Source organism: Mesoplodon mirus (genome assembly GCF_964341445.2).
Source record: "Mesoplodon mirus genome assembly, chromosome: 2".
Taxonomy (NCBI): domain Eukaryota; kingdom Metazoa; phylum Chordata; class Mammalia; order Artiodactyla; family Ziphiidae; genus Mesoplodon; species Mesoplodon mirus.
The window spans coordinates 75,372,459-75,384,527 of NC_138977.1; the positions used below are offsets into that span (position 1 = coordinate 75,372,459).

Sequence of the window (12,069 nt, forward strand, 5' to 3'; positions counted from 1 at the left end):
TAGGTTCATTTGTGCCATACTTTAAATTCCACACATAAGTGATATCATATGGTATTTGTGTTTCTCTTTCTGACTTACTTCACTTAGTATGATAATCACTAGTTGCATCCATGTTGCTGCAAATGGCAATATTTCATTCTTTTTTTATGTCTGAGTAGTATTCCCTTGTATATATGTACCATATCTTCTTTATCCATTTGTTTGCCGATGGACATTTAGGTTGTTTCCATGTTTTGGCTATTGTGAATAGTGCTGCTATGAACATAAGGGTGTATGTACATATTTTAATTATAGTTTTGTCTAGGTATATGCCCAGGAGTCAGATTGATGGATCCAATGCTCTTCAATTGGAAGAATTAATATTGTTAAAATAGCAATATTACCCAAAGAAATCTACAGATTTAATGTGATCCCTATCAAAATAGCCATGACATTTTTCACAGAACTAAAACAAATAATCCAAAAATGTATATGGAACCACAAGAGACCCAGAATTGCCAGAGCAATCCTGAGGAAAAAAAACAAAACAAAAAACAAAGCAGGAGACATAACTCTCACAGGTTCAGACAATACTACAAAGCTACATTAATCCAAACAGTGTGGTACTGGTACAAAAACAAAAATATGGGATCAATGGATCAGAATAGAGAGCACACCTATGGTCAGTTAATCTTCAACAAAGGAGGCAAGAATATAAAATGGGAAAAAGAGTCTCTTCAGCAAGTTGTACTGGGAAAGTTGGATAGCTGCATGTTATCAATGAAGTTAGAACACACCTTCACACCATACACAAAAATAAACTCAAAAAGTCTTAAAGATTTAAACATAAGACATGACATCAATAAACTCCTAGATGAGAGCATAGGCAAAACATTATCTGACATAAATCATACCAACGTTTTCTTAGGTCAGTCTCCCAAGGCAATAGAAATAAAAACACAAATAAATAAATGTGACCTAATCAAACTTACAAGCTTTTGCACAGCAAAGGAAACCATAAAAAATTAAAAAAAAAAAGACAACTGACAGAATGGGAGAAAATATTTGCAAATGATGTGACAGACAAGAGCTTAATCTCCAAAATATACAAACAGCTCACACAACTCAACAACAAAGAAAAAAAAAACAATCAAAAAATTAGCAGAGACTTTAAGAGACATTGTTCCAAAGAAGACATACAGATGGCCAGTAGGCACAGGAAAAGGTGCTCAACATCACTAATCATTAGAGAAATGCAAATCAAAACTACAATGAAGTATCACCTCACACCAGTTAGAATGAACATTATCAGAAAATCTACAAAGAACAAATGCTGGAGAGGGTGTGGAGAATAGGGAACACTTTTGCACTGTTGGTGGGAATGTAAATTGATACTGTCACTATGGAGAACAGTATGGAGGTTCCTTAAAAATCTAAAAATAGAATTACCTTATGATCCAGCAATCCCACTACTGGGCATATACCCAGAGAAAACCATAATTGAAAAAGACACGTGCAACCCAGTGCTCATTGCAGCACTATTTACAATAGCCAGGTCATGGAAGCAATCTAAATGCCCATCAACAGATGAATGAATAAAGAAGATGTGGTACATATACACAATGGAATATTGCTCAGCCATAAAAAGGAATGAAATTGGGTCATTTGTTGAGACGTGTATGGATCTAGAGACTGTCATACAGAGTGAAGTAAGTCAGAAAGAGAAAAACAAATATCATATATTAACGCATATATATGGCACCTAGAAAAATGGTACTGATGAATGGGTTTGCAGGGCAGAAATTGAGACACAGATGTAGAGAACAAACATATGGACACCAAGGGGGGAAAGTGGTGGGGTGGTGGTGGTGGTGGTGTGATGAATTGGTTCATTGTTATTGACATGTATACAATGATGTGCATAAAATTGATGACTAATAAGGACCTACTGTATAAAAAAATAAATTTAATTTAATTAAAAAAATACAAAACAAAGGAACACTACAGTGAGGTATCACCTCACACAGGTCAGAATGGCCATCATTAAAATGTTTACAAATAACAAATGCTGGAGAGGTTGTAGAAAAAAGGGAACCCTCCTACACTGTTGGTAGGAATATAAGCTGGTACAGCCACTATAGAAAAGAGTGTAGAGGTTCCTCAGAAAACTAAAAATAGAATTACCAAATTTTTTTTTTTAATGTTAGGTCCTACAGTTGTGTTTTTAGTTTGTTTATCTGTTAGTGTTTTTATACTATGACCTCTGAAATTTTCCAGGCCTGATTGTTCATAAAGTTTTTGACATACAATATAGTTAGCATTAAAAAATTAAAGAATAGTCTATTTTAAAGTGATGGTACTTTAAATCCATCACTGTTTATATTCAAGACATTGCCATACATCATTCAGTATAAAAAATTGGGGAGATTTTTTGGTAGGAAATTAGGATGGTGGTGGGATGAAGGGAAGTGAAAAAGATGTTGGAGAAAAATGTCACCTTTTCGTGTATTATCAATCATATAAAGAGTAATTGCAAAATAAAGACTGAAACAACAGCCAAGTGGCAGAAATTAAGAATGCTCAAAAATAAGAACAGAGGAGGAATGTAGGTAAAAAGTAGGAAATAATAAAGCCTTCTAGCAGCAAAGCTGGGAAAAAGCCAATAGGCATTCCCTACTTCTAATAATGATTTTTTCAAGAGTTTGCTAGCGGGCCTCCCTGGTGGCGCAGTGGTTGAGAGTCCGCCTGCCGATGCAGGGGATACGGGTTCGTGCCCCGGTCTGGGAGGATCCCATATGCCGCGGAGCGGCTGGGCCCGTGAGCCATGGCCGCTGGGCCTGCGCGTCCGGAGCCTGTGCTCCGCAACGGGAGAGGCCACAACAGTGAGAGGCCCGCATACCGCAAAAAGAAAAAAAAAAAAAAAAAAAAGAGTTTGCTAGCTAGGATTACTATTTTTTTCTGACAATGAACTTTGTACAAGTGTTTACCTCCCCCCCATTTTTAATGACATTTGTTCTTTTCTTTCTAATTTTATGAGCAATACATATTCATTGCAGATGACAAGAAATACATAAAAGCCTAAAGTAGTAAATACCAATCACTCATAATCCCCATCTTCCCCAGAGATAACCACCATTAGCATTTTGATGCATTTCTTCCACTGCTTATGAATTTTTTTAATTGAAGTATAATTGACCTAAACATGTTAGTTCCAGGTGCAGAACATAGTGATTCAATATGTGTATACATTACAAAATGATCATGATAAGTCTAGTTACAATCTGTCACCATACAAAGACATTACAATGTAATTGCCTATATTCCCCATGTTGTACATTTAATCCTCATGACTCATTTTTTTGTAATCAGAAGTTTGGACGTCTTAATCTTCCCACCTATTTCACTCATAACCCCCTCACTTCTCTATGCTTTGGCAAACAACTGTTTGCTTTCTGTATCTGTGAGTCTGTAATATTTTGTTATGTTTGTTCCTTTATTATTTTTTTTTAGATTCCACATATAAGTGAGATCATATGGTATTTGTCTTTCTCTCTCTGACTTATTTCACTTAGCAGAATACACTCTAGGTCCATCCATGTTGTCACAAATGGCAATATTACATTCTTTTTTATGGCTGAGTAATATCCCATTGTATATATATGCCAAATCTTTGTCCATTCATCTATCAATGGACACTTAGGTTGCTTCCATATCCTGGTAATTTTAAATCATGCTGCAATGAACATAAGGGTGTATATATCTTTTTGAACTACTGCTTTTATTTTCTTCAGAAGTGGAATTGCTGGGTCATATGGTGGTTCTATTTTTAATTTTTTTGAGGAACCTCCATGCTGTTTTCCATAGTAGCTGCACCAATTTACATTTAGTAATGCAAGTGTTGTTTTGTTAATTGCCTTGCACTTTATCAATGCTATATCTCTCTCAAAATTAAAAAAAGATATTTAACAATCTAAATATGCCTATGCCATCATCTTTATAAATCAGATAGCATCATTCCCCGGCTTATAACCTGCAAATGGCTTCTTCATGACATTTAACATGACATCCAGACTCTTAGCATCCCTTTTATCTCTCTAAAGTCTAAACAACCTCTCCTCACTCATTCTTTTCATTTTTTTAAAATTGTAATTTCCATTTTATTGTCTTTTCAGAGAACTGTATTTCTTCAGTCTTTAATGACTTAGCCTTTACATGGGCTTTCGTGGAGGTCTTGGGGCAGCACTCACAGGTGTAAATTGGGGTGGAGGTATTCGGTCCTTTCAGCTTCAGGAGAAGAATTCCTGAACAACTTGTTGTAAATGGCACAACTTATTCAGTAATGTAGTTTCACATACAGCTTGGGAAGCACATAGGTATCCAAAACACTCACTTTGGAAGTGTCCCTGACGGCTGCAGCCTCTACAATGTTTCAAATGACCAACTTCTTAATGACCTTACTTTTGGGCACGTATCAGGCACAGTTGGTGCAGCAAATAGGCTGCACCTGTCCTCGGCCTTTTTTGGCACAACCATTGTTCCTTCATTTCTTGTTCATCTTGGAAATGAGGAGGAATGAGAGTTCACTCTTATCAAATGACAATGAATGTTTTGCTGTTCTTAGAACAATCTAAATTCTTTCATCAGTTTTCCTGTTCAGGATTTTTGTGCATGCTTCTTCTTTTGCTGCAAGCTCATTTCCTCCCCTTTTCACATAGTTTATGTACATCTTTGCTCAAACGTCATCTTCTCAGGAAAACTTTCCTTTATCATGTTGTCCAAAACACAACTATCACTACCCCAGGCCAATCACAAACAGACAGTTGACCACATTTTATTTTCCTTCACAGTATATCTCCACATGATATATTACAGAATTTAAAATATTATAAAATACATCTTTGTACATGTTTTGCCTCCTGCTTCCATTCCCCAATAAAATTTATGTTTCATGAGCAATGGGACATTATTTATTGATCAAATGCAAATAGTTGTCATCAACTTCTATCAATCTGTTTGCAAAAACCTGCACTAATTGTCTCTGTCTGCTGTTCCAAAGAAGGGTCTTGGCTTTTGACCAGTAGGAGAGGTGGGTCATAAATACAGAGTACTCCAAACCCTCCCCAAAAGAACTGACTTTATTTGGAATTAAGTGTGGGAAACTACAAGACTATGCTGTTCTTCAACTCAGTAGAGATTTGGGTGATAAGCAATTAAGATGAGGCTGGTAGCACCATGAGAATAACAAACCAAACCATAAGCCAGCTAATATACCAGAGAGGACCAGGAAAATAAACAGCTAAAAGGAGTCCTCATGGGGTGAAAACAAACCTTAAAGTCTGACCTCAGAAAACTACCCTTGCAGAGGAACCTGAATTTACCTGAATCAAATGATAGAATATTTTGTACCTCATGGAATTGTCAAAAACAATAGAGCAATCAACCAGAAATTAATAGATCATTTCAGTTGGGTATGATACCAACACAGACAAACAACTTAACAGAGAGAAAAGAAAAAGTGCAATGGATCAAAGATAGCTGAACAAAAATCACTGTCATCCCAGTGTGATTGTGCACACGCCAAGGATAAGCCTTCTGAGATGTCAGAACTTTAATGCTATGAAGAAGTAGACGTAACTGAAATAGTTCAGCCAACTCATTCAACAATATATAACAACAATAACAGCAAGAACAGGGAAAATCTTATACAAAGTTGCTATATTATATTGTCTAAAACATGTAGTTTTAAGCAAAATAGTTATAAGGCACACAAAGAAAGAGGAAAGCATAATGCACACACATGGGGAAAAAAAGCAGGAAACAGAATCTGGCTTGTAAAAAGGCCAGTATGTCAGATTAAGCAATGACTTCAAAAGGAACCATTTAAAATATCATCAGAGGAGGATTGTTGCAAGATGGTAAAGTGGGAGATACTAGACTTAGTCCCCTGATGAAAACCAATCAGACAGCTATCCATGAAAGAAAATCACCCAGGAAGTTTCAAGAGTTTAATTAAGAACCTACAGCAACACAGTGGGGAAAAAAAAAAAAAAAAGAATAACCACACAAAGTATCACAGAGGAGATCAGCTTAGCAGAGATGTCTAGAGACAGCTGAGTAAACTGAAGAAAGGTGTGAGTTATCAGTATCAGACACATAGTGGGTACCCTCAATGTCTCCATTGTCGTGCTGTTCAGAGGACTCTAGAAGGCTTTGTTGTCAAGGACCTAAACAGTCCCTATGAGAGTGGCAGACTCCCCACAACTTTTTAAATTCTGTAATATTTTATGTAGTGTTTGTCTGCACAGACCCCAGAGGCCAGCTTTACAGAGGAAACCAGTAGCTTTTTGTCACTGTGGTAACCAATATCCATCACCACTACATACCTTTTGGGGAGGGAAAAACTGATGCACTCCCCCACCTGACCACGCCCCACCAAGGTGAACTCTACCAAATATTAAAAAAATGAATACCATTATTTTCACAAACTCTTATAAAAGATAAAGAAACTGGAACATTTCTTACTCATTCAATTAGGTCAGTATTATCCTAATACCAATACTAGAAAAAGATACCACACAAAAAATAAAACTAAAGAACAATGAATGAGTTGATACAAAATCTCTCCACAAAATACTAGCAAACCAAATCCAGCAATATATTAAAAGGGTTATACATCGAAGCCAAGTAGGATTTATCCCAGGAATGCAAGGTTGGTTTAACATCTGCATATCAATTAGTATAATACACTATATCAATAGGATAAAAGAGAAAACCATATAGTCATCTAAATAGATGCAGAAAAAGCACTTGACATATCCAACATCTTTTTATGAAATAAACCACTCCACAAACTAGGAATAGAAAGAGATCTCCTCAAAAGATAAAAGGCATCTAAAAAGAGTTCACAGCTAATATCATATTTCATGTTCAAAGACGAATGCTTTCCCCTTATGAGTAGAAACAATACAAAATTTTATGTTCTACCCATTCCATGCAACATTTTACTGGAGATTCTAACCAGAGAAATGAGAAAAGAAAAGAAAAGAAAATTAAGCATCCATATTGGAAAGGAAGAGGTAAAACTATCTCTATTTGCAGATGGTATGCATCCATATATAAAAATCTGAATGAAGCCACATAAACTATTAGAACTAATAAACTAGTTCTGTAAGACAGTAGGACACAAGATCAATAGAAAAATTTAATTTTATTTCACACTAACAATGAAAATCTGAAAATTAAATTTAAAAAACTATTTAATTTACTATGGCATCAAAAAGAAAATATTTAACAAATAATTGTAAAATTTATACTCTAAAATTTATAAGACATTGTCAAAAGAAATTAAAGATCTAAATAAATGGAGAAGACACCCTAAGTTCATGGATCAGAAGGCTTATAATATTAAGACAATACCACATAAATTTATATGCAGACAATCCAATAGCTATGAAAATGCCACTTGGCTTCTTTGCATATTTGACAAGTTGATACTAAAATTAATATGAAAATTAAATAGATCCTGATTAGTCAAAGCATTTTGTAAAAAAGGACAAAGTTAGGGTACTACCACTTCCCAATTTCAAAATTTACTTCAAGCTACAATAAATACATCATGACACTAGTTTAAGTATAGACATATAGATTAGTAGAATAGAATTGATAATCCAGAAATAAAACTCATACCTATGGTTGGTTGACTTTTGACAAGGATGGTAAGACAATTAAATGGGAGGAAGATTAATAGCTCTTTCAACAAATGATGCCAGAACAACTGGATATCCACATTACATCATTAGCCACATTAAATAATTAATTAAATCAAAGAACAATGCTTTTCTCATACGATATACAAAATTTAAATGAAATTGAATCATAGCCTTAAATGTAAGAGCTCAAACTTAAAAACTCTTAGAAGAAAATATGGGTAAAATTTGTGACCTAGGGTTAGGTTTCTTAAATAAATGGTTTCTTAAATAAAAAACCAGAGCACAAGTGACTAAAGAAAAATAATTGCAATTCAAAAAGTTACCATCAAAAAAGTTTAAAGCCAACCCACAGAATGGAGCAAAATATTTACAAATGATATATCTAATAAAAATTATATTTAGAATATAGAAAGAACACTTAAAATTGAAAAATATAAATATCCCAAAGAAAAATTGAGCAAAGTATCTGAATAAACATTTCTACAGAAAAAAAAAAAGATCAATAAGCATATTAAAAATGGTCAACATTGTTAGTAATGGAAGGCAAATCATGAACACAATGAGGTCCTACTTTTCACCCACTAGGATGACTATAATTTTTTAAAAATTAAAAACAAGAATCTACTTACAAATGTTTGTGATGATACGGAGAAATTGGAACCCTCATATACTGCTGTACATAAAAATGATGGATCTCCCTTGCAAAATAGTCTGACATTTTCTCCAGAGTTTAAAAATACAGTTACCAAAAAAAAAAAAAAAAATACAGTTACCTTATGTACCCCACAACTTGATTCTAAGTATACATCCAAAAATAATGAAGACATAAATCCACACAATAACTTCTACATGAATGTTTAGGACATTATTCAAAATAGCTCCAAGGTGGAAATGACCTAAATATCTATCAACTGATAAATTTCTGAACAATATGTGGTATACCCATAAAATGGAAAGGAATGAAGTACTGATACATGCTACAACACTGATGAACCTTGGAAACACCTTTCTAAGTGAAATAAGTCACCTACAAAGCACCACATATTGTCTAATTCTTTTACATTTTACATCTCTTTTTATCTTATTTTTTGCAACTTTATAGCTCTTAGTTGGTGGTAAATGGGTAGTGACTGTTAATGGGTATATGTCTTTGTATGGAGTGATAAACATGTTCTAAAATTTATTGGAATGATGGTTGCAATTCTGAAAAAAAATTATGGTAAACAATAAACAAGTGACCTGTATGGTATGTGAATCTCAATACAGTTGTTATATATTTTTTCAAAGAGCACACTTACCAGTGGAAATAAAGAGTAAAAGAATTATCTAAAATAGAAATTAATTAAATTATTAGTTTTTTTGCTCTGAAACATTGACTGGTGGTTCCCAACAGGGAAACTAAAATTGTGTGGAATATTAGGACAATTTTTAGTCTTATGACAATGCATATTTGGTTATTTGAAAGACTTGGATTATGTTTTATTTTTTTCTGAAGTGTCCATACGAGGATTTCTAGCCATATTTTTTACAAAATGCACCATCTTCCCTTAAAACAATTTAGGTTAAGAAATGTACCCTGTTAGATAAGTTCAATATGCTTTAAACATATGTTCATTTTTTGCAACTGAGATTTCTGTTTAGATTTTATACATTTTCAGATTATTTCAAATTATTTTTATTATTTGAAAGTTCTAAGGGGTTTGTAAGCAACTCTCTAATAATCTTTAATATGTATGTGATTCTGCAGAAGCTAATTAAACATCTGTGAACATTACTTAAGCTATATAAATTATACTAGAAAACTGTATAAACTCTCTTAGAATTAGCATCACAGGAGAATCAATAAATAGAACAAAATAAATGAGCTGGGGGCCTCCCTGGTGGCGCAGTGGTTGAGAGTCCGCCTGCCGATGCAGGGGATACGGGTTCGTGCCCCGGTCTGGGAGGATCCCATATGCCGCGGAGCGGCTGGGCCCGTGAGCCATGGCCGCTGGGCCTGCGCATCCGGAGCCTGTGCTCCGCAACGGAAGAGGCCACGACAGTGAGAGGCCCGCATACCGCAAAAAGAAAAAAAAAAAAAAAAAAAAAAAAAAAAAAAAAAAATGAGCTGGAATAAAAATAAACAAAATCAGGGCTTCCCTGGTGGTGCAGTGGTTAAGAATCCACCTGCCAATGAAGGGGACATGGGTTCGAGCCCTGGTCCAGGAAGATCCCAAATGCAGCGGAGCAACTAAGCCCATGTGCCACAACTACTTAGCCTGCACTCTAGAGTCCACAAGCCACAACTACTGAGCCCATGTGCCACCGCTATTGAAGCTCATGTACTTAGAGCCCATGCTCCACAACAAGAGAGGCCACCGCAATGAAAAGCCCACACACCACAATGAAAAGCAGCCCCTGCTGGCTGCAACTAGAGAAAGCCCATGGGCAGCAATGAAGACCCAAAGCAGCCAAAAATAAATAAATTAATAAATAGATCTATTAAAAAAAACAAATAAATAAACAAAATCAGCAACCTGTAAATATAGTCATTGCATTATCTGAACTTTGAAAATAAAGCTATATGTCTAAACATCTGATGTCATAGGCAATTAAAATATAAATAATAGAGGCGAGGGGTGAAGATGGTGGAACGGGAGGATGTGGAGTTTGCCTCTCTTCCTAAGTACATCAAGAATACATCAACGGGCTGGCAGCAGACGGCGAGGGAAGCGAGCAAGCGCGGCGCCGCGAGGGGGTTGCAGGCAGTGGGGGATGGCAAACTTTGCTCTTCGCCACGCTTCCCCATCCCGGCCCCTTCTCCCATCGCCAACATCGCCACCCCACTTTCCTCAACCCTGCACACCTCTCCCCACCCACCCCACCTCCTGTCGCTCCTCCTCGCCGCCTCGACTCTGCTCCGGGGAAAACTTCAAAGCGCCGGATCGCAGGCTCCCTGCTTACTCCCCGGCTGGGGATTTCAGTTTCCTGAGTTTCTGGGAAGGCCTTGTTTCCCCAAAGGAACGATTTCTGGTAGAAGTCTGAAGGTCTGACCCAAGAAAAATAATCCAGTATAGCCAATGAATTCAGGACAAGAAGGTTTCCAATCAGTTTCCTGAGTTCCTGGGAAGGCCTTGTTTCCACAAAGGAACGAATTCTGGTAGAAGTCTGAAGGTCTGGCCCAAGAAAAATAATCCAGTATAGCCAATGAATTGAGGACAAGGAGGTTTCCAATCAGCTGGCTGGATGAAAGGCTCTTGGTGCTGCAGCCAGGAGTCAGTGCTGTGCCTCTGAAGTGGGAGAGCCAACTTCAGGACACGGGTCCACAACAGACCTCCCAGCTCCACATAATATAAAGCAGTGAAAATCTCCCAGAGATCTCCATCTCAACACCAGCACCCAGCTTCAGTCAACGACCAGCAAGCTACAGTGCTGGTCACCCTATGCCAAGCAACTAGCAAGGCAGGAACACAACCCCACCCATTAGCAGAGAGGCTACCTAAAAACATAATAAGGCCATAGGCACCCCAAAACACACAACCAGACATGGACCTGTCCACCAGAAAGACAAGATCGAGCCTCAACCACCAGAACACAGGCATTAGTCCCCCCCCAACAGGATGCCTACACAAACTACTGAAACAACCTTAGCCACTGGGGACAGACACCAAAAACAACGGGAGCTACGAATCTGCAGCCTGCAAAAAGGAGACCCCAAACACAGTAACATAAGCAAAATGAGAAGACAGAAAAACACACAGCAGGTGAAGGAGCAAGATAAAAACCTACCAGACCTAACAAATGAAGAGGGAATAGGCAGTCTACCTGAAAAAGAATTCAGAATAATGATAGTAAAGCTGATCCAAGATTCTATTTCCAAGATCCATAATCTTGGAAATAGAATAGACAAAATGCAAGAAACAGTTAACAAGGACCTAGAAGAACTAAAGATGAATCAAGTATCGATTCAAAATACAATAAATGAGATGAAAAATACTCTAGATGGTATCAATAGCAGAATAACTGAGGCAGAAGAACGGATAAGTGAGGTGGAAGATAAAATAGTGGAAATAACTGATGCAGAGCAAAATAAAGAAAAAAGAATGAAAAGAACAGAGGACAGTCTCAGAGACCTCTGGGACAACATTAAATGCACCAACATGCGAATTATAGGGGTTCCAGAAGAAGAAGAGAAAAACAAAGGGACTGAGAAAATATTTGAAGAGATTATAGTTGAAAACTTCCCTAATATGGGAAAGGAAATAGTTAATCAAGTTCAGGAGGCACAGAGAGTCCCATACAGAATAAATCCAAGGAGAAATACGCCAAGACACATATTAATCAAACTGTCCAAAATTAAACACAAAGAAATCATATTAAAAGCAACAAGGCAAAAACAACA

General features: G+C 36.6%; 1 pseudogene across 1 annotated transcript in view; it reads right to left on the reverse strand.

Moving 5' to 3' along the window:
• LOC309798644 (DNA-directed RNA polymerase III subunit RPC4-like) overlaps window positions 1-10,494 on the reverse strand; it is a 214,993-nt pseudogene extending 204,499 nt beyond the window's left edge. Inside the window, exon 1 of the transcript in view lies at window positions 10,369-10,494. The product of the transcript in view is annotated as a DNA-directed RNA polymerase III subunit RPC4-like (transcript). The remainder of the gene's footprint in view (window positions 1-10,368) is intronic.
• Between the last annotated feature and the right edge of the window lie 1,575 nt (window positions 10,495-12,069).